This window comes from Triticum urartu, chromosome 1A, assembly GCF_056163025.1.
Source record: "Triticum urartu cultivar PI428250 chromosome 1A, HENAU_Tu73, whole genome shotgun sequence".
Classification (NCBI taxonomy): Eukaryota; Viridiplantae; Streptophyta; class Magnoliopsida; order Poales; family Poaceae; genus Triticum; species Triticum urartu.
In genome coordinates, this window is record NC_141873.1 from 396541324 (window position 1) to 396566352 (window position 25029).

The following is a 25029-nucleotide window of genomic DNA, read 5'->3' on the forward strand; positions in this document are numbered from 1 at the left end:
GTCTTGATAACCCACAAGTATAGGGGATCGCAACAGTTTTCGATAAGTAAGAGTGTCGAACCCAACGAGGAGCTAAAGGTAGAACAAATATTCCCTAAAGTTCTATCGACCACCGATACAACTCTATGCATGCTTGATGTTCGCTTTACCTAGAACAAGTATGAAACTAGAAGTACTTTGTAGGTGTTGTTGGATAGGTTTGCAAGATAATAAAGAGTACGTAAATAAAAAGTAGTGGTTGTTTAGATAAAGAAAAAATAAAGTAAATATAGTGAGTGTGGAAAAGTGGTGGTAGGAGTTGCGAAATTGCCCCTTAAGCAATTGACTACTTTACTAGACCGATAGCAAGTATTATGTGGGAGAGGCCACTGCTAGCATGTCATCCCTGACTTGGAATTCTTTGCACTTATGATTGGAACTATTAGCAAGCATCTGCAACTACTAATGTTCATTAAGGTAAAACCCAACCATAGCATTAAGATATATTGGTCCCCCTTCAATCCCGTATGCATCAATTTCTATGCTAGGTTGAAGCTTCTGTCACTCTTGCCCTCCAATACATAGTCCTATCAACATACAACTAAACCTATGGTGTCATCCACGCGTGCAATCATATGATGGGCACCAAAGGACAGCAACATAACCACAAGCAAATTAAATCAATCATAGCAATTCATCAACCACCGATAGGACAACGAAAATCTACTCAGACATCATAGGATGGCAACACATCATTGGATAATAATATGAAGCATAAAGCACCATGTTCAAGTAGAGGGTACATCGGGTTGCGGGAGAGTGGACCGCTGTAGATAGAGGGGGGAAGGTGATGGGGATGTTGGTGAAGATGGCAGAGGTGTTGGTGAAGATCGCGGTGATGATGATGGTGGCCACGGCAGCGTTCCGGCGCCACCGGAGGAGAGGGGGAGAGGGGCCCCCTTCTTCCTCTTCTTCCTTGACCTCCTCCCTAGATGGGAGAAGGGTTTCCCCTCTAGTCCTTGGCCTCCATGGCATGGGAGGGGCGAGAGCCCCTCCGAGATTGGATCTATCTCTCTGTTTCTCTCTGGTTCTGCGTTCTGTTCTTGCTCTGTTTCACCGTTTCGTGTATATATGGAGATCCGTAACTCCAATTGGCCTGAAACCTTCGCCGTGATTTTTTCCAAATATTAGCTTTCTTGCGGCAAAAGAAGAGCGTCAACCGCCTTACGGTGGGCTCACGAGGGCAGGGGGCGCGCCCTAAGGGGGGGGGCCCTGCCTCGTGACCACCTCGGGCACTGGTTCACGTTGATTTTCCTTCCAAATTTTCCATATTTTCCAAAAATAAGCTCCATCCGTTTTTATCCCGTTTGGACTCCGTTTGATATGGATATTATGCGAAACCAAAAACATGCAACAGACAGGAACTGGCACTGGGCACTGGATCAATATGTTAGTCCCAAAAATAGTATAAAAAGTTGCCAAAAGTATATGAAAGTTGAATAATATTGGCATGGAACAATCAAAAATTATAGATACGACGGAGACGTATCAGTAACCGCCGGGACCGAGTTTGTGGACCCCTAAGTTCAAGTCCCGCATCTCTTTCCCCCACTGACTTGATTCCGCAGATGCGTTGCTCTCGCACTTGATCTTGAACTCCCGGTAGTCATCTTCGCTGATCGAAGGATTTTTCTCCTTGATCTTCTCATAACTATCACCTTTTTCAATCATGCTCTTCACCGAGGCTCTCCAAGTAGCCAGGGTCGTGCTCATCTTCGTGAGGGCGGCACTGTTCACTTTATTCCTTGAGAGACGTGTGTTTGCGAAGTCACCGGGGGACTTGTATCGTTCGTGCAGCTTCGTGAAGAGGATGTTGCACAAATTCCCTCGGTCATGATGCCTTAGGTTCTCGGTGTTGATCGAGACGGTGCTCCGGAGAATGCACCCGAGCTGTCCCGCGTACCCCTTGACTATTTCTTTGGGCACCGTTGGATGCCCCTCGGAGGACACTTCAGTACATTCCTCCTTGACGGTGCCGAGCACGTTCGGGCGCCGGTCCTTCCGTTGCCTCTTCGGTTGGCTGCCATCTGTGCGTGTGCCACCATCATCAGTGGTGGCATCCTCGGCGACACCATCGGTGGTGTCATCCCTGATGCCACTAGGGGTTGTGTAGTCGGGATCGGTGTCTTCCGTGGCGTCCTCATAGCGGTGAGGTTCTTCCTCCATCTCCCGGGACAGCTCCCAGAATGCCTTGCCCGAACCACCGGCATCATCGTTGTGGGCCATGTTTTGCTCTAAATAGGAAAAAATGTTGGTCAAAAAGTTGGTTATTGTCAAGGAACAAGATCATGGTCTCATCATTTAGGGTTTGTCGACACTGAGGCATCCTAAAAGCTAAGCTTTTATCATTTAGGGTTTGTCGACGCCGAGGCACCCTAAAAGCCTAAGCTTTCATCGTTTAGGTTTTTATCAACACCGAGGCACCCTAAAAGCCAAGGTTTTATCATTTAGGGTTTGTCAACGCTGAGGCCCATGCATAACACAAGAGGCATTTGATCCTACTTAATTAAGTACTAAGATACCCCGGCCCATGCATTAGTCGCAAGTACCCCATATGTCCTATTTTTAGCAAAGTCATGCTAAAATTCACGGAAAATTTCAGCATGACCTTTGCTGAAAATAGGACATATGGAGTACCCGAATTTGCCGGAACGGAAGTTAATCGACATTCCGGCAAACTCAAGGGCCTCTCGGGGTACCTGCAAAATCATCACGACACGATGGTCGGAGACAAAACCCAGCAAACTAGCACCATAATGTGCCTCTACTTTCATATGGAGGTGTTGCAACAATGAAAATACTTTATCACATTATAAGTCCTCACACCATCAACTATGACAAAATCTGAGAGTATAAGTCTGGTTACATTCACCCAAGTCCAAACATAAAATTCTGTCCAACATAGTACAGTCCAACACACCAGCACTTTTAGGTTTCCTGATTCCTCAAGACAGAATAAGTAGAGAGTATCCTAAACTGAGTAAACATGAGTATCCAGAATATTTATTTGGTTAATCTCAAGTTTGACATATACGATAGTGATAGATGTAAGAAGCAGAACAATGCCAAAGCCACAACCTCAAATCTGGAACAAAAACACAAATTACACCTATAGATTTAGGTACCTCTATGGTAGTAACATGCCAGCTTGGCCATGCTCTGCCTAGAGCTACTGCAGCACTATGAACCCCTCAAACGGTATACTAGGAGCACCCAGCGACCATATAAATATCTAAATTTATATATACTGAGCATTCATGGCAGTTCTAGCAACAACATCAAAATCAAGGAGAGATAGGTCAGATTACACAAATAGGTTCCATATTCTGAGAAAAGAATAAGTGATAAAATGTATAGCTGGAGCTGGCCCAAATTCCTAAAGTTGCAGCAACTTGTAAAACTACACTTTGAAGTTGAAGCTTTTAAGAAGAAAAAAGCCCAGCCGGATAACTGTAAGGTAATGACTACTCATACTGATGGTCAGAATAACTGATCCACTCTCCAAGAAGATGGCAGATAATGATTTCCTCCTTAAATGCATCTAAGCATTAAAACATGGATTTAGCTCTACTGATATGCAAATGGGCAATATAATTATTCCACTACAAGAATAGGAACTTGCATTTCACAATCTTGGCAACAAGTACTAGTACTGGATTGATTGCAAACCCATAAGCATATATGGCATGAACTGCAAATCCATGATACTGCATGGTGAAGCTCAGATAGCATCAGCAATTCAACATTCAACTATTAAGTTCCTAATCCCTGAGGGGAGCACGGCCACGGGGGGCGGCAACCAGGAGCTAGGGCGCGGTGGTGCGACAGTCTACGGCGACAAAATCGAAGGGGGGGGGGAAGGGGAACCGGTGCAGCTCACCGAGAGGAAGACGATGGCGAGCTCGTGCGGGGCCGAGGTTGACGAGGTGACGCGGATCGATGGTGAGGCCGCGGTGGCCGGAGGTGGAAGAAGACCTCGATCCGCATGATGCAGAGTCGTCGAGTTCGAACGGGTGGCCGTAGATGATGTATAAGACCACTGCAGAGCTCCTGGACTCCTTGGTGGGGTGCGGGGACGACGGTGGTCGCGGTGACTGCCGGCGACGACCTAGTCGGGTGAAGCAGCGCGAGGGGAGGGGAAGTGGGGAGGTGCTAGGGTTTGCACAGGGGTCTGGCTCGGCCTTATCCAACATGGGAGCCAGAGCGGGTGTGGAGCGGGCGCGGGGGTCGTCGGAGCAGGTGTGGAAAGGGAGGGAAGGGGATCTGGCGAGGGAGAGGGAAGGGGGATCGGGCGAAGGGGTATCCAGCTAGAGGGGGGAATGTTAGTAATGGCGCACCATCTAGGGTGCGCCATAAAAACACTGATAGTGCGCCATTAGTAATTTTTTTCTGATAGCAATGGCGCACGCTCCTCTGGTGCACCATTAGTAAAAAAAATTCATTATTTTTTGTTACATCTAATAATTTGTTTTTTTATCAAATTTGTTATTTTCATGAGGACTAGAACAGAAGATATCATCAAATATCATCAAATTTGGTTTTTTAAATATCATCAAATTTGTTTTTTTATTTTTAATTGAAAATATCATCAAATTTGTTATTTGAAAACATCATCAAATTTGTTATTTAAAAATATCATCAATATTTTTTTGGATTTTTAGTTGCATTCATTTGTGAATTGGTAAAACATTTATGAATATGAAAAAATATCATCAAATTTGAAGAATATTCATGAATTCAAAAAGTGCCCATGAAATTTAAAAATATTCATGAGTTCAAAAAATATTAACAAATTCAATATTCATGAGGACTAGAACAGAAGAAATATCATTTCAAAATGTCGAAATACAATCGAGAAATCAAGACTACGATTTAAATACAATCGATCTTAGCTAGCTATCTTTTCACAATCTTCTTGCCGTTCTTTTTCGCAAATGGAGTTCTTCTGTTGAACGGACGTCCTTTAGGTAGGGTGGTCCTGCTTCTTCTTGTGGTGTATGGCACTTCATCGTCGCCGTCATGTTCCATCTTCGGGTCACCGTACTTGTCGAAGTCTTGCTCATTAGCGACTCCATCCATTCCGATGATCTTCCTTTTGCCTCTCCTCACGACAACATGACTGGGTTTTGACGGGTCGGTAATGAAGAAGCATTGGTCCACTTGGGAAGCCAGTACCCATGGCTCATTTTTCGCGGTGACGTTTGCGCCCGCGGTCTTGGATTTGGCTTCGGGTATAACCATGGTGGTGAAATACTGATCTTCTTTTATGACGCTCTTGGCCCATCTGACACGGAACATCGGGACCTTCTCTCCAGCGTAGCTCAGCTCCCAGATCTCCTTGATCCTTCCGTAGTATCTGCCCTTGTCGTTACCGGTGTAGGATTCCATTGTTACCCCGGAGTTCTGATAACCATCGCTCTTCATGTCCTTGTCCTTGGTGTAGAATGTGTAGCCGTTGATATCGTACGCCTCATAGGTCATCAGGTTGTGCTTGGCGCCCTATGACAAGGCGAATATGAGTTTTTCTTCCGCGGAAGAATCCTCATGTAAAGGGTACGACAGAAGCTTCTCCTTGAACCAACGCGTGAAACATGAGTTGTGCTCTTTGATTATATCTCCGTCCGTCCTCTGTTGGCCTCGGTCATTGTACATCTTCTCAATAAAGGTTTTGTGCTCTACCACCCAAGGATCGACCACGTCTATGTGTTGTAGCGCGACTAGGTTTGCTCTTTCAAAGTCGGCGAGTCGTCCCTTGAAGTCGATATGCATTTCGCGGCGACCCTCGCGGTGACCCCATCCAGCGAACCTGCCGAGGTGCCTGTTGACGGGCAGACCAACGGGGTTTTCGATGCCTAGATAATTCGTGCAGTAGGAGATGCACTCTTCGGTTAGAAAGCCCCTGGCTAAGCTTCCCTCTGGACATGACATGTTGTGAACGTATCCTTTGATGACACCATTCATCCTTTCGAACGGCATCATGTTGTGCAGGAACGTCGACCCGAGTTGGATGATATCCTCCACGATATGGACCAGCAGATGCACCATAACATCGAAGAATGCGGGCGGGAAGTACATCTCAAGCTCGCATAGTATCACCACGATCTTTTCCTGTAGCCTTCTAAGATGCCTCACGCCAACCGACTTCTGAGAGATGTCGTCGAAAAAGTTGCATAGGCCAAATAGCGTTTCATGGACGTGCGCGTCCATGATCCCACGGATTGCAACTGGAAGTATCTGCGTCATCAGCACGTGACAGTCGTGAGACTTCATCCCACTGAACTTATGCTTCGCTGAGTTTAGGTATCTGCTTATCTTCCCCGCGTAACCGCAAGGAAGTTTTACTCCTACGAGGCAGGTGAAAAACTAGTCGATCTCCTCCTGACTTAGAGTGAAGCACGTGGGAGGGTAGTCATTTCTGGTCTTCTTGGCCTTTTTGCCTTTGCGATGACTTTCAGTGTCCTGCTTCGCCTCATCATCATCATCATCATCATCATTAGCGTGAAGCTCCTCCCTGATGCCGATTGATTTCAAGTCCGCCCTTGCTTTCGGACCATCTTTGGTCCTCTCTGGCATGTTGAGCAGGGTACCAAGCAGACTCTCGCACATGTTCTTCGTGATATGCATGACATCAAGGCTGTGAGGCACACGGTGGATCTTCCAGTACGGCAAGTCCCAGAAAACAGACCTCGTTTTCCATACCTTCAGCAGCGGCTCTGGCGCCTTTCGCTTCTTTCCCGGCTCTGGCGCCTTTTGCTTCTTTCCCGGTAGTGGGCAATCTTTCCAATTTTTCAACAGCTCGTCTATTTCCTCACCGCTCCTCGTACACGGGCGTCTTCGGGGTTCGGTTTCACCATCGAACAGATCCTTGCGTTTTCTCCATGGGTCATCGTCGCGAAGCCACCTTCGATGTCCCATGAACACGGTTTTCGAAGACCCGGGATCTCTATCTAGCTGGCGATACGTTGTGTCATCCATGCACCTGACGCATCCAGAAATCCGTGGACCACGTGCCCCGCGAGATATCCGTAACCGAGATAGTCGTGCACCGTCGTGAGCAGTGCGACTCTCATAGGGAAATATTCTTTCTCTGCAGCGTCCCACGTATTGGCTGGCGTTTTCCATAGCGTGTTTATCTCCTCTTTCAGCAGCCCCAGATACAGACTGATGTCGTTCCCTGGTTGTTTCGGCCCTTCAATTAGCATACTCATGTGAATGTACTTCCTCTTCATGCACAACTAAGGGGGAGGTTGTACATCCACACAAACACAGACCAAGTGCTATGTGTGCTTCTCTGGCTGCCAAACGGATTGACTCCATCGGTGCTCGCGCCCATCACGATATTCCTTGGATCGTCCCCAAATTCTGGGTGTTCGAAGTTCAACGCTTGCCACTAGCTTGCATCCTTAGGGTGACTCAACATCTTGTCTTTTTTATTTATCTCCGGATCATTTCCGTCATCCTCTCGCTTCTTCTCTTCCCTATCCGCGTGCCAATGCAGGAGCTTTGCTAGCTTAGGGTCCGTGAAATACCGCTGCAGACGAGGAGTGATCAGAAAGTACCACACCACTTTTCGAGGAGCTTTCTTCCTCTTCTTGTATCGAGTGACGCCGCACACCAGACATATGGTAGACTCCGCGTGCTCGTCCCGATAAATGATGCAATTGTTCATGCACACATGGTATTTCACGTGCGGTAAATCCAGAGGACACACAATTTTCTTCGCCTCCTCGAAACTGGTCGGGCACTTGTTCCCCTTGGGAAGACGTTCGTGCCAGAATGACATGTTCTCGTCGAAGCATGCGTCGGTCATTTTGTGTTTTACCTTCATCTCTAGAGCCATGGGCGTTACTTTTAGGCAGGTATCCTCGGGCCTGCATCCTTCATACAATGGAGTAACCGCGTCTATCTCCAGTTGATCCAGCTTGGCTTTCTCTCAGGCGGCAGCTCTTGCGTTATCCGTCTGCTTGAGAAGTAGCTCTTGAATATGAGGGTCCTGCACCCAGCCCATCGATGGTCCATCGTGGTCTGCTTCGGCATCTTCATCTTCATGATCATGCCCTTCATATTGATCTTCCTCATCATCATGTCCGGCATCACCGTCGTGATCATGTCCTGGATATTCTTCGTCTTCTCGCCCGCCCTCCCCGCGGTGGTTGTCTTGCTGCCCTTCCTCATTTCTTGCCCGCCCCCCATGGACGAGTTCATAGTCATCTTCATCACCTTGCCACCGATAGCCATCCATGAAACCACGCAAGAGCAGGTGGTCCCGCACCTGTCCGGAATCCGGGTCCGCAATAAGGCTCTTCAGCTTGCATCTTCAACACGGACATCTTATCTTCGTCTCGTTCTTTTGAAGCATCTCGGCCTTCGCGGAGCTCAAAAACCTATTCACGATGCCTTCGGTCATCGTGCGGACCATGGACGCCTGCGGGGTAGAGCAAAACGATATTTTAGAACCAAGAAAAAATTTGGCATGACTTTGCCTAAAAATAGGACCAAAAAGAATGCATAGTGCCAAATTCTTGCCGAAACGGAAATGAATCAACATTCCGGCAAAATATTGGCAACTATCGCATTTCAAATACCGGTACCTGCAAACACAAACATATATGCAACACCACAAACATATGCAACACCACAAACATACGTAGATCTAGCTAGGCCATAAAAAGTGCATGTGCACGTTGTTGGAGGGAGAAAAAAGTAGATCTACAACATAAAGAAAGCTTTCCCCTTACTTACCTATCAAAAAAAGTAATTTAACCACTTAATTTGGGTGAATCTATGATGCAAATGAGGTGAGGAGGAGGCAGCCGAGACAAGCTTGGAGGAGGAGGAGGAGAGAATGAAGTGGGGAAAGTGAGTGTAGTAGGTAGTTGTCCAAAATATCTAGCTGGTCTCAGGTTACTAATGGCGCACCACCTACAAATGCGCCATTAGTAATCCTGGTTACTAATGGCGCACCTGCCAGGGGTGCGCCATTACTAGTTTTGCAAAAAAAAAAAAACACTTCGCCCAGGTGCACCATTACTACTTTTGAAAAAAAGTAAAAAAATGTCAGTAATGACGCACCGAGCGTGTGGTGCGTCATTATTAGTTAAAACTAGTAATGACGCACTGTGCCCTGATGCATCATTAATAGTTTTGGAAAAATAAAAAAATAAAATTTGCTAGTAATGGCGCACCGTATGTCTGATGCGCCATTAGTAATGAGGACACTAATGGCGCACCTGTATCTGGTGCGCCACTGCTATATAGCAGTGACGCACCACATACATGGTGCGTCATTAATGTCCATATGAACTATAGCCCTTTTCCTAGTAGTGCGAACATTTGAGGGCATTTGTTTGAGGTATAGTATTGAAGATGCCCAAAGTACTCCTAGCACCGGTCCATACTCTACACAGGTGTTGCCATTTTGCTTTTACTAGTTGATTGCACGTGCATTGCAATGAGGGAATACATATTTTTTGGTTCACATCAATTTTGATTCACATATACCTTCCCTCCACTATCCCCGCCTCCCCAATCCAATCTGATCACCTATGTCATTGACTTGTTTGGTCACAATCCCCTTCCACTGTCACCCGCACACACTTTGGTTTTTAACCACATAACTGTGCAATTGTGTATATGTGAAGATTCCAGGTATACAATAATGGATTAGGGGACACCTGGCTGGACATTTTATTTCCATGTACTACGTTTTCATATAGTGAACAAAGAAGATGTGATGTCGAACAAATAAAATTGGAAATAAATCAGGGGGTGCTTCATTTCCAATTTGGCAAATAAAAAAGGCTTAGTTTCCATATTGACGAAAGAAGAAGATGTGATGTCAAACAAATAAAACTGAAAATAAATCAATTGGACGGGTGTGAATTGATGGGAGGATGTAGAAGCCATGGAAGCAAAGGACATACCAACTTCACTTTATAATAGTAAAAGATAAAATGGTACCGACATTTATAAAACAACTAGGTTTGATGACTGACATTCATTAAACGGGGGAATAGGACACGTGATATTGCCTCAAATGGAGAGAGACGTGACACTACCGTGGAGAGTGGCCGCAAAGAGACGCAAACAAGAACAAACGATGAACCAATTCCAATTGGACCACCAAGTGGTCAGCATGTTCGAAAAATTCGCTCTAGCCTTTTAAAATAAGTAAGTGTACCCCTACAATTGATACGAGCAAGCAAACAAGAGAATGATTCACCACCCATCGCCACCCCCTGCTCCACATATAGCAAGCAAGATGCGAATGAATTCCCAACTTTTCTGGGACAAGTTGTCGAAAAACTCAGTGACTCCTGAGTCGAACATCACAGGGATCATATTTTGATCTTGGCAACTGCAAAGGGACAGAAAGGCATCAGATGCAGATGCATGATACTATTTGGTCCCTGCATGTAGTAGTACAATTATTGTGTGGATGGATGGATTTCAGATCGCGGTCAGGGACAGCGACCTCCATTTCCCACGCACCTTTTTCGCATGCATGCCACTGAGACGCGAGCGAGGCGATTGGGTTTTGGGTCCCAACGATGATAGATAGTTCTCGCTATCGCTTTTGCGTGGGCAGGTTTTAGGAACCCGACCGGATCTAACTGCCTCATCTCATCTGGCCCAGTCAGCTAATTGATTGATCAGGTTTTATTTTTGAGAATTTATTTTTGGTTGATCAGCTACAGTCGACTTTTACTGCATTATTATCATTTGAACAAGAAGATCTTTTAGTGCTCCGTTCACAAATGGATGTTAGCGGTGTTATTTGAATTTAGCTGACTGGGCCTTACTAGAAAAAGATAAAAGTGACTTCTTGATATTGATATATTTTCTTCTCTCTAGCGCTGCACAACAGTTTTGGGATACCAAACTTCCTCAAATAGTAGTCTTGATGTAGCCGATTTGTGCTATGATATGACCTTTATATACGCCTGATCCAGGTTGTGTCTGATTGCAAAGTGGTGGTGGAGGAGACTAAGACGGAAAGTTCGGTGACATAGGGTGCCGTCCTTCAGGAGATCAAACAACACTTACCTTCTTTTATTTCATGTATAATATAGTTCATGAAGGTAGGATCTCAAATTTTGGAGCTCACAATTTAGCGAAACATGCATTAGCATTGGGGGCTGGCCACCATGTCTGGTTAAGCCAGCCCGATAGTCTTTCTTTCATCCCTATAAACATTGTGACAGATGAATAAAGTTTCGTAAGATTGTTTAAAAAAAACTTGTACTTCTAGGAGGAAAAAAAAGTATCGCACGGATGCCATGGAAGTTACAAAACATTGGTATCATTTGAGAAATATTTTGCAGGGAGACCAACATCTTTTTATAGTTGGGTAGAGTTATACTAGAATACACATTTTCCTCTTAATTAATGAATGAGGCAAATCTTTTGCATTCGATTAAAAAAGTGATAGCAACATTTCTCGTCTTGCATATGACAAGAACAGAAAGGGTATCTAATATTATTCACTCTCTTTTACCATACTATTCTATGACTTAATGCAGAGTTACTTACATATAGTATTCCTCCCTTTGTTCACAAATATAAGATGTTTTGGATATTTCAGTATGGACTATATACAGACTGAAATAAGTGAACAAACACATTAAAACATGTCTATATACATCCGATTTCACAAAAAAAGTTAGAGCATCTTGTATTTTTTTTTAAAAATCACGGGTGAATGGAGAAAGTATTATATATGATAAAAGGCATGCATCTTGAGCACATACAACTTATGTCATACTTGCGAGCATGTCACTAAGCTCGTTAAGTATTTTGTGGAGGCTTGGGACCCTCTCATAGGAGAATGACACATGACTTTACATCGAATGTATTCCCATAGGTGTCATCTGATCAAACAACAACACCTTTATCATTCCGATGCTCCTTCTAAAAAAAGGAACTCACGACCCAGGTTGTGCCACCATTTTAATTATTCTGATGCTTGGCATCAGACTTACAGAAATATTGTATCGATTGTTCGGTCCTTCTGATTGTTGTCATCATATACACAGAGCAACTCCATGTCAAACATCTAGTTCCTAGTTTTAGAGATCGTGTGCTTGAGCATTTTCGTTTGTGGAGGAGGAATCAAAGAAGCGTGAGAGAAAGGAGGATGAGGAGGCTGATGGGGAAAGGGGGGCTAACAGGAGGTTAATTGGCGTTGGATGGATGATGGGCTCCATGAGGGCTTAGAGGAAGGTTTGATGGGTGACGATGCCCCGATATGACATCGCCGGTGGTGGTAGTGGTGACGACTAGGTATAGGTGAGCAAGATGAAGAAGTGGAAGGGTCATGGAGCTAGAAGGGTGAAGGTGGCCAAGCGGCGACATGGTAATGGACAGAGGTCAGATAGTGGTGGTGGATGTAACATATGCTTTCAGTTTCAATATAAACAAGAATTTCTTTTCTGCTTATTCAATTTAGTGAAGTTGATATTTGGTGTGGAATAGATAAGGTAACAATTTCCCTAGATTAAACACGTATGCCCAATGGGGAAAAAAGGTTTGCTGCAAGTACCCCCCGCAAAAACATCTGAGTACAAAATTTAAGGAGTAACTCTTAGGAAAAAAAGAAAGTGATATGTTCCAAATAAACTTCAACGTATCCCATCACATTAATCATCATAGTAAACTTTTCTAACCTCCATAGCAAGAATAATTTCTTATTTAAAGGTACCCCTACAAGTACCTAGAGAGGTGCAAGCACTACCCATACCGATGACTTTGATCAAGTGCCTTGTTTTGTTTCACCCTAAAATAAAATAAAAATGACATGTTTATACCCAAAACACTATTTCTATCTTATAAGCCTCCTAATGGGGAAGCATCTTTTATGAGTGTTTTTATATTAAAAATGACACCCAAAGGGCATCTTATCAGGAAAACAATTGTCAATACAATGGAAAGGCAACTAGAGTCAGGAATTGAAAATCAAACTAGTCTTCTTCTTCCTCCGACTGTACGTCGAAGATTGAAAATACACTGAACCAACAGTAAAGGAAAGAGACACCTACAAATGCCCTCGCTATATCAGGCTTTAAAGACTGCAATAGCCACTCTTCGCTTAAAGACGAGATGTATAAGTCACTAAAGAAACATCGGTTGAATCATCACCCCACGCAGTACAGGCTTGCAATCCATCACCACCAGTCTAGAGAGTTGAAGAAACCGAACCATGCCATAAAACAACACAGAAGAAGATATCAATGCCATCGCACCAATAGCCAGCCAGTTCTTCTCCTTGAAAGACATACCAACCACCAATATCCGAAGAAAGTCGACAAATCTCACGACACAAACTATCATAGAGCCCTCGTCGGTGCTTGATGGTGTCATGGACTTAGGGGTACTAACCTATATGGCCCACAGTCCACGGGCCGAACTTACGACCCGTCGATCTTCATAAGGAAGGACTCTGGGAGCTGTGCTCCTTGGCGTAATCAAGATAGAAACCTCTGAAGACTTAGCGTGTATTTCAAGGATAGCTCACCAGTCGGCATGATTGGCAATCGACCATATATGTAACCTAGGTACTCCCGGTGTGTATATAAGTCGTGGGTTTAGTCTCTAAAGGCACGATTATCAACCTTAGGGTTTAGAACACAATCATACGATCTCGAGGTAGATCATCTTGTACTTGATACTCCATCACATCAATATAATCAAAGCATGGTGTAGGGGTTTACCTCTTCGAGAGGGCCCGAACCTGGGTAAACATCGTCTCTCGTTTCCCCCATCACTACTGCAGGAATGCCTAGCAGTGGCAGGCACAAAAAGGCCATCAGTGGTGGGCAAGCCTCCCAGGGGCGCCCGCCACCGACCTCCCGCCACTGCTAGTACCCCATCAGTGGTGGGTGCACGCCCGCCACTGGTAGAGCACCTCCAGTGGCGGGCATCTCCTCACGCCCGCCACAGCTAGACGTTGTAGTTGTGGCGGTCCAAATTCCATCGCCCGCCGCAGCTAGATTTTGTGGTTGGGGCCAACAACCTGGGCTTCCCACCACAATTATACATATAACTAGCAAGAATTTACATATTCGATCATATGCATTACGATGTATCATAGTTTAGTAGCACATTTTATCATAGTCAACAAACAAGCTAACAACAAGTTGCCCAACTGCATATAACAAAGTCTATATGAACTTTCATAGAAACATATAAACTACATTCAGAGTATCGTTTTAACATAGTGGTTGGCCTTGCATTTGCCAAATGTGACTTTGTTTGTTCATGCCCAAAGAAAAGCTCTGCCACGCTTGTAGGCATATCGTTTGACCCCATGAGGAACACCTAGGGTCATGAGGTGGTAGAGGTTTTGTGGGGATAACATGGTTTGACCCAAACACGCCCGTTGACTATGTTAAAATGTTTCCTTGTGAAGGTTTGAGCTTGCTTGTGATTTTGTCCTCAAGGTGTTGGAAGTGAATGTGTTTGGCCAAGGTACTTTACCGGGAACGTAGAGACCATAACTAAGAGGCTGGCAGAATGTCATCCAAAGGGAAGCCATGGCATCAGATAGGCGCTATAGGGTCTTACGAAAGTTTGTAACGAGACCAATAACATGGTCGAAAATGATGATAATTTGAGAAATAATGACCACATCCTCCTTGGTGAGTGCGACAAATATAACCGCATCATCAGCAGACATGGAGGTTTCTGAACCTAGGGCCTCTTTCCAGGCAATTCGTGAAGCCGCCTCATAGTCATAGCATGATACAGAATGCACCGGAGAATTGGGCCAGTGAGATTTTTTGGGAAGTAGAGCAATATTCACTGAGTTGGGTCAGTGAATTTTTTCCGTATAGAGGTGAGAGAATAAGTGGATAACTGCCATGATATCGGAAGCAATAATGCCCCAATAGGATTTTATGAACACGCAGGGAAGCCATCTTGACCCGGCACCTTGTCACCAGCCATTCCCATGACGACAACTTTGACCTCCTCCGCCGAAAATGGCACACCGATCTCCTCAAGCTCACAAGTGGCGATCCCAGATCAGACCAACTGAAGTCGCGTTGAGTGGGATGGCTGAATGTGTAGGAAAAGTGGCCATGAACAATGGTTTCCTTTTCCTCATGGCACGTGACCCAACCGTTGTTGAGGATGTTATTCCTACGTCCATTGACATTCTAGTGAAAGTTGTTAGAAAACGTAGTATGCAATTTCAAAAAATTTCCTACGCTCACGCAAGATCTATCTAGGAGATGCATAGCAACGAGAGGGGGAGAGTGTGTCCACATACCCTTGTAGACCGAAAGCAAAATCGTTTGACAACGCAGTTGATGTAATCGAACTTTGATGTCTACTACACAGCCTTCTTCTTGTAGACGTTGTTGGGCCTCCAAGTGCAGAGGTTTGTAGGACAGTAGCAAATTTCCCTCAAGTGGATGACCTAAGGTTTATCAATCCGTAGGAGGCGTAGGATGAAGATGTTCTCTCTCAAGCAACCCTGCAACCAAATAACAAAGAGTCTCTTGTGTCCCCAACACATCCAATACAATGGTAAATTGTATAGGTGCACTAGTTCGGCGAAGAGATGGTGATACAAGTGGTATATGGATGGTAGATAAAGGTATTTGTAATCTGAAATTATAAAAACAACAAGGTAACTAATGATAAAAGTGAGCGTAAACGGAATTGCAATACGTTGAAACAAGGCCTAGGGTTCATACTTTCACTAGTGCAAGTCCTCTCAACAATACTAACATAATTGGATCATAAAACTATCCCTCAACATGCAACAAAGAGTCACTCCAAAGTCACTAATAGCGGAGAACGAACGAAGAGATTATGGTAGGGTACGAAACCACCTCAAAGTTATTCTTTCCAATCAATCCGTTGGGCTATTCCTATAAGTGTCACAAACAGCCCTAGAGTTTGTACTAGAATAACACCTTAAGACACAAATCAATCAAAACCCTAATGTCACCTAGGTACTCCAATGTCACCTCAAGTATTCGTGGGCATGATTATACGATATGCATCACACAATCTCAGATTCATCTATTCAACCAACACAAAGGACCTCAAAGAGTGCCCCAAAGTTCTACCAGAGAATCACGACGAAAACGTGTGCCAACCCCTATGCATAGGTTCATGGGTGGAACCCGCAAGTTGGTCACCAAAGCATACATCAAGTGAATAACGTGATATCCCATTGTCACAACATATATCCACGGCAAGACATACATCAAGTGTTCTCAAATCTTTAAAGACTCAATCGGATAAGATTACTTCAAAGGGGAAACTCAATTCATTACAAGAGAGAAGAGGGGGAGGAGAAACATAGGATCCAACTATAATAGCAAAGCTCGCGATACATCAAGATCGTATCACCTCAAGAACACGAGAGAGAGAGAGATCAAACACATAGCTACTGGTACATACCCTTAGCGCCGAGGGAGAACTACTCCCTCCTCGTCATGGAGAGCACCGGGATGATGAAGAAGGCCACCGAAGAAGGATTGCCCCCTCCGGCAGGGTGCCGAAACGGGTCTAGATTGGCTTTCGATGGCTACGGAGGCTTTTGGCGGCGGAACTCCCGATCTATTCTTTTTTTGGAAGTTTTAGGATACGTCGATATATGCGGGTGCAGGAAGTACATCGGAGGAGCCACGGGGGCCCAGGAGGCAGGGGGGCACGCCCTAGGGGGGTGGGCGCGCCCCCACCCTCGTGGGCAGCCAGTGTCTCCCCTGACGTGCACTCCAAGTTCCCTGGGTTGCTTTCCTTCCAAAAATAACTTCTCCAGTTGATTTCGTTCCGTTTCGACTCCATTTGATATTCCTTTTTCTCGAAACACTGAAATAGGCATAAAACAACAAATCTGGGCTGGGCCTCCGGTTAATAGGTTAGTCCCAAAAATAATATAAAAGTGGAAAATAAAGCCCAATATTGCCTAAAATAGTAGATAATATAGCATGGAGCAATCAAAAATTATAGATACGTTGGAGACGTATCAAGCATCCCCAAGCTTAATTCCTGCTCGTCCTCGAGTAGGTAAATGATAAAAAGATAATTTTTGATGTGGAGTGCTACTTCGCATAATTTCAATGTAATTCTTCTTAATTGTGGCATGAATATTCAGATCCGAAAGATTCAAAACAAAAGTTCATATTGACATAAAAATAATAATACTTCAAGCATACTAATAAAGCAATTATGTCTTCTCAAAATATCATGGCCAAAGAAAGCTATCCCTACAAAATCATATAGTCTGGCTATGCTCTATCTTCACCACACAAAGTATTTAAATCATGCACAACCCCGATGACAAGACAAGCAATTGTTTCATACTTTTGATGTTCTCAAACTTTTTCAATCTTCACGCAATATATGAGCATGAGCCATGGACATAGCACTATAGATGGAATAGAATGGTGGTTGTGGAGAAGACAAAAAGGAGAAGATAGTCTCACATCAACTAGGCGTATCAACGGGCTATGGAGATGCCCATCAATAGATATCAATGTGAGTGAGTAGGGATTGCCATGCAACGGATGCACTAGAGCTATAAGTGTATGAAAGCTCAACAAAAGAAACTAGTGGGTGTGCATCCAACTTGCTCGCTCACGAAGACCTAGGGCATTTTGAGGAAGCCCATCATTGGAATATACAAGCCAAGTTTTATAATGAAAGTGACAACATAGGAGACTCTCTATCATGAAGATCATGGTGCTACTTTGAAGCACAAGTGTGGTAAAAAGATAGTAGCATTGCCCCTTCTCTCTTTTTCTCTCATTTTTTTATTTTTATTTTTTATTTGGGCCTTCTCTTTTTATGGCCTCTTTTCTCTTTTTTTATTTGGGCTTCTTTGGCCTCTTTTCTTTCTTTTTTTTATTTGGGCTTCTTTGGCCTCTTTTATTTATTTTTCGTCCGGAGTCTCATCCCGACTTGTGGGGGAATCATAGTCTCCATCATCCTTTCCTCACTGGGACAATGCTCTAATAATGATGATCATCACACTTTTATTTACTTACAACTCAAGAATTACAACTCGATACTTAGAACAAGATATGACTCTATATGAATGCCTCCGACGGTGTACCGGGATGTGCAATGACTCATGAGTGACATGTATGGAAGAATTATGAACGGTGGCTTTGCCACAAATACGATGTCAACTACATGATCATGCAAAGCAATATGACAATGATGGAGCGTGTCATAATAAACGGAATGGTGGAAAGTTGCATGGCAATATATCTCGGAATGGCTATGGAAATGCCATGATAGGTAGGTATGGTGGCTGTTTTGAGGAAGGTATATGGTGGGTTTATGGTACCGGCGAAAGTTGCGCGGTACTAGAGAGGCTAGCATGGTGGAAGGGTGAGAGTGCGTATGATCCATGGACTCAACATTAGTCATAAAGAACTCACATACTTATTGCAAAAATCTATTAGTTATCTAAAAAAAGTACTATGCGCATGCTCCTAGGGGGATAGATTGGTAGGAAAATACCATCGCTCGTCCCCGACCGCCACTCATAAGGAAGGCAATCAATAAATAAATCATGCTCCGACTTCATCACATAACGGTTCACCATACGTGCATGCTACGGGAATCACAAACTTCAACACAAGTATTTCTCAAATTCACAACTACTCAACTAGCATGACTCTAATATTACCATCTCCATATCTCAAAACAATCATCAAGCATCAAACTTCTCTTAGTATTCAACACACTCATAAGAGAATTTTACTATTCTTCTTGTATACCTAGCATATTAGGATTATTTAAGCAAATTACCATGCTAGTAAGACTCTCAAAATAATATAAGTGAAGCATGAGAGTTCATCTATTTCTTCAAAATAAAACTACCACCATGCTCTAAAAGGATATAAGTGAAGCACTAGAGCAACAACAAACTACTCCGAAAGATATAAGTGAAGATCAATGAGTAGTCGAATAATTATGCAACTATGTGAAGACTCTCTAACATTTAATAATTTCATATCTTGGTATTTTATTCAAACAGAAAGCAAAGAAAAAGAAAATGACATCTAAGAATAGCAAACATCATGTGAAGAAGCAAAAACTTAGGATCATCCGATACTAACCGATAGTTGTTGAAGAAGAAAGGTGGGATGCCAACCGGGGCATCCCCAAACTTAGATGCTTGAGACTTCTTGAAATATTATCTTGGGGTGCCTTGGGCATCCCCAAGCTTGAGATTTTGTGTCTCCTTAATTCCTCTCATATCACGGTCTCCCTAAATCTCAAAAGCTTCATCCACACAAAACTCAACAAGGACTCGTGAGATAAGTTAGTATAAACCATTGCCAAAACCTTATCATACTCTACTGTAGCAAATCCCTAAAATTATTATTCAACATTTCATACTAAATGCCTCTGCATATTTAATAGTCCTATCCTCAAATAGAATCACTAAAGAAGCAAACATATGCAAACAATGTAAACATAACAGCAATCTGCCTAAACAGGATAGTCTGTAAAGAATGCTGCAACATCCATACTTCCCTAGCTCCAAAAATTATGAAATAAAATTCCCCCTATAGTAAATTTATCAGAGCTTAATATGCAAAAGGTTTCAACATTTTATCACATTCTGACTTTTATAGGGAATTATTGCAACAGCGGTAAACTTTCTGTTTTCAAACAGCAACATGTATACTTGTAACATAGGCATAGTAAAGGCTATCAATGCCACTTTTATTGAAATAAAAGATGCAAAACATTGTTCTAAATAATATGAATCAAATCCTAACAAAATAAATTGATGCTCCAAGCAAAACACATATCATGTGGCGAATAAAAATATAGCTCCAAGTAAAGTTACCGATGAACGAAGACGAAAGAGGGGATGCCTTCCGGGGCATCCCCAAGCTTAGGCTCTTGTCTATCCTTTAATATTACCTTGGGGTGCCCTGGACATCCCCAAGCTTAGGCTCTTGCCACTCTTATTCCATAGTCCATCGAATCCTTACCCAAAACTTGAAAACTTCACAACACAAAACTTAACAGAAAACTCGTAAGCTCCGTTAGTATAAGAAAATAAATCACCACTTCGAGGTACTGTAGTGAACTCATTCTTTATTTATATTGGTGTTAAACCTACTGTATTCCAACTTCTCTATGGTTTATAAACTATTTTACTAGCCATAGATTCATCAAAATAAGAAAACAACACACGAAAAACAGAATCTGTCAAAAACAGAACAGTCTGTAGTAATCTGAATCAAACGTATAATTATGGAACTCATAAAATTCTCAAATAAATTTCTGGACCTGAGGAATTTATCTATTAATCATATTAAAAAAGAATTAACTAAATATCACTCTCTAAATAAAAATGGCAGCAATTTTCGTGAGCGCTAAAGTTTCTGTTTTTTACAGCATGATCGCAAAGACTTCCCCCAAGTCTTCCCAAAGGTTCTACTTGGCACAAACACTAATTAAAAGCATAAAACCACATCTAAACAGAGGCTAGATGAATTATTTATTACTAAACAGGAACAAAAGGCAAGGAATGAAAATAAAATTGGGTTGCCTCCCAACAAGCGCTATCGTTTAACGCCCCTAGCTAGGCATGATGATTTCAACGATGCTCACATAAAAGATAAGAATTGTAACATAAAGAGATCATCATGAAGAATATGACTAGCACATTTATGTCTAACACACTTCCTATGCATAGGGGTTTTGTGAGCAAACAACTTATGGGAACAATAATCAACTAGCATAGGAAGGCAAAACAAGCATAACTTCAAAACTTTAAGCACACAGAGAGGAAACTTGATATTATTGCAATTCCTACAAGCATATATTCCTCCCTCATAATAATTTTAAGTAGCATCATGAATGAATTCAACAATATAACCAACACCTAAAGCATTCTTTTCATGATCTACAAGCATAGAAAATTTACTACTCTCAACACAAGCAAAATTCTTCTCATGAATAATAGTGGGAGCAAACTCAACAAAGTAACTATCATGTGATTGAAAATTAAGATCAAGATGACAAGGTTCATTGTTATTATTCTTTAAAGCATATGTGTCATCACAATAATCATCATAAATAGGAGGCATGCTTTCATCATAATAAATTTGCTCATCAAAGCTTGGGGGGCAAAAAATATCATCTTCATCAAACATAGCTTCCCCAAGCTTGTGGCTTTGCATATCATTAGCATGATGGATATTCAAGGAACTCATACTAACAACATTGCAATCATGCTCATCATTCAAATATTTAGTGCCAAACATTTTATAGATTTCTTCTTCTAGCACTTGATCACAATTATCCTTTCCATCATACTTACGAAAGATATTAAAAAGGTGAAGCGTATGAGACAAACTCAATTCCATTTTTTTATAGTTTTCTTTTATAAACTAAACTAGTGATAAAACAAGAAACTAAAAGACTCAATTGCAAGATCTAAAGTTATACCTTCAAGCACTCACCTCCCCGACAACGGCGCCAGAAAAGAGCTTGATGTCTACTACACAACCTTCTTCTTATAGACGTTGTTGGGCCTCCAAGTGCAGAGGTTTGTAGGACAGTAGAAAATTTCCCTCAAGTGGATGACCTAAGGTTTATCAATCCGTAGGAGGCGTAGGATGAAGATGTTCTCTCTCAAGCAACCCTGCAACCAAATAACTGTTGGGGAACGTAGCATAAATTCAAAATTTTCCTACGTGTCACCAAGATCTATCCATGGAGAGACCAGCAACGAGGGGAAGGAGAGTGCATCTACATACCCTTGTAGATCGCTAAGCGGAAGCGTTCAAGAGAACGGGGTTGATGGAGTCGTACTCGTCGTGATCCAAATCACCGGAGATCCTAGTGCCGAACGGACGGCACCTCCGCGTTCAACACACGTACAGCCCGGTGACGTCTCCCATGCCTTGATCCAGCAAGGAGAGAGGGAGAGGTTGAGGAAGACTCTATCCAGCAGCAGCACAACGGCGTGGTGGTGGTGGAGGAGCGTGGCAATCCTGCAGGGCCTCGCCAAGCACCACAGAAGAGGAGGAAGAAGAGATGCAGGGCTGCACCAACGAGAGATCGAATCACGTGTGTTATGGGCAGTCCCTAGGCCTCATATATATAAGGGAAGGGGAGGAGGCTGCGCCCCCTCTAGGGTTCCCACCCCTAGAGGGGCGGCAGCCCTAGATGGGTCTTGGGTGGCGGCCAAGAGAGGGGAGAGGGGGAGGCGCCCCTAGGGTGGGCCTTAAGGCCCATCTGGACCTAGGGTTTGCCCCCTCCCACTCTCCCTGCGCCTTGGGCCTTGGTGGGAGGCGCACCAGCCCACTAAGGGGCTGGTCCCTCACCACTCTTGGCCCACGCAACCTTCTGGGGTTGGTGGCCCCACTTGGTGGACCCTGGGACCCTCCCGGTGGTCCCGGTACGTTACCGATAAACCCCGAAACTCTTCCGGTGACCAAAACAGGACTTCCCATATATAAATCTTTACCTCCGGACCATTCCGGAACTCCTCGTGACGTCCGGGATCTCATCTGGGACTCCGAACAACATTCGGTTACCACATACAAACTTCCTTTATAACCCTAGCGTCATCGAACCTTAAGTGTGTAGACCCTACGGGTTCGGGAGACATGCAGACATGACCGAGACGTTCTCCGGTCAATAACCAACAGCGGGATCTGGATACCCATGTTGGCTCCCACATGTTCCACGATGATCTCATCAGATGAACCACGATGTCAAGGACTTAATCAATCCCGTATACAATTCCCTTTGTCTAGCGGCACGATACTTGCCCGAGATTCGATCGTCGGTATCCCGATACGTTGTTCAATCTCGTTACCGGCAAGTCTCTTTTACTCGTTCCGTAACACATCATCCCGTGATCAACTCCTTGATCACATTGTGCACATTATGATGATGTCCTACCGAGTGGGCCCAGAGATACCTCTCCGTTTACACGGAGTGACAAATCCCAGTCTCGATTCGTGCCAACCCAACAGACACTTTCGGAGATACCTGTAGTGTACCTTTATAGTCACCCAGTTACGTTGTGACGTTTGGTACACCCAAAGCATTCCTACGGTATCCGGGAGTTGCACAATCTCATGGTCTAAGGAAATGATACTTGACATTAGAAAAGCTTTAGCATACGAACTACATGATCTTGTGCTATGCTTAGGATTGGGTCTTGTCCATCACATCATTCTCCTAATGATGTGATCCCGTTATCAATGACATCCAATGTCCATGGTCAGGAAACCGTAACCATCTATTGATCAACGAGCCAGTCAACTAGAGGCTTACTAGGGACATGGTGTTGTCTATGTATCCACACATGTATCTGAGTTTCCTATCAATACAATTCTAGCATGGATAATAAACGATTATCATGAACAAGGAAATATAATAATAACTAATTTATTATTGCCTCTAGGGCATATTTCCAACAGTCTCCCACTTGCACTAGAGTCAATAATCTAGTTCACATCGCCATGTGATTAACACTCACAGGTCACATCGCCATGTGACCAACATCCAAAGAGTTTACTAGAGTCAATAATCTAGTTCACATCACTATGTGATTAACACTCAATGAGTTCTGGGTTTGATCATGTTGCTTGTGAGAGAGGTTTTAGTCAACGGGTCTGAACCTTTCAGATCCGTGTGTGCTTTACAAATCTCTATGTCATCTCCTAGATGTAGCTACCACGTTCTATTTGGAGCTATTCCAAATAACTGTTCTACTTGGAGCTATTCTAAATTGTTTCTCCATTATACGTATCCGATATCTCTACTCAGAGCTATCCGGATAGGTGTTAAGCTTGCATCGACGTAACCCTTTACGATGAACTCTTTTACCACCTCCATAATCGAGAAAATTCCTTAGTCCACTAGTTACTAAGGATAACTTTGACCGCTGTCCTGTGATCCATTCTTGGATCACTCTTGTACCCCTTGACTGACTCATGGCAAGGCACATTTCAGGTGCGGTACACAGCATAGCATACTGTAGAGCCTATGTCTTAAGCATAGGGGACGACCTTTGTCCTTTCTCTCTCTTCTGCCGTGGTCGAGCTTTAAGTCTTAACTTCATACCTTACAACTCAGGCAAGAACTCCTTCTTTGACTGATCCATCTTGAACACCTTCAAGATCATGTCAAGGTATGTGCTCATTTGAAAGTACCATTAAGCATTTTGATCTATCCTTATAGATCTTGATGCTCAATGCTCAAGTAGCTTAATCCAGGTTTTCCATTGAAAACACTTTCCAAATAACCCTATATGCTTTCCAGAAATTCTACGTCATTTCCGATCAACAATATGTTAAAACATATACTCATCAGAAATTCTATAGTGCTCCCACTCACTTCTTTGGAAATACAAGTTTCTCATAAACTTTGTATAAAAATCTTTGATCATCTCATCAAAGTGTACATTCCAACTTCGAGATGCTCACTCCAGTCCTCAGAAGGATTGCTGGAGCTTTGCATCCTTATTAGCATCTTTTCAGGATTGACAAAACCTTTCGGTTGTATCACATACAACCTTTCCTCAAGAAAATCGTCGAGGAAACAATGTTTTGACATCCTATCTGCAAGATTTCATAAATAATGCAGTGACTGCTAATATAATTCCAACAGACTCTTAGCATCGCTACGAGTGAGAAAATCTCACCGTAGTCAACTCCTTGAACTTGTCAGAAAACATCTTAACGACAAGTCGAGCTTTCTTAATGGTGACATTTACCATCATTGTCCGTCTTCCTTTTAAAATCCATCTACACTCAACAGCCTTACGACCATCAAGTAGTTCTTCCAAAGTCTACACTTTGTTTTCATACATGGATCCTCTCTCGGATTATATGGCCTCAAGCCATTTATCGGAATCTAGGCCCACCATCGCTTCTCCATAGCTCGTAGGTTCATTGTTGTCTAGCAACATGACTTCCAAGACAGGATTACGTACCACTCTGAAGTAGTACGCATCCTTGTCATCCCACGAGGTTTGGGAGT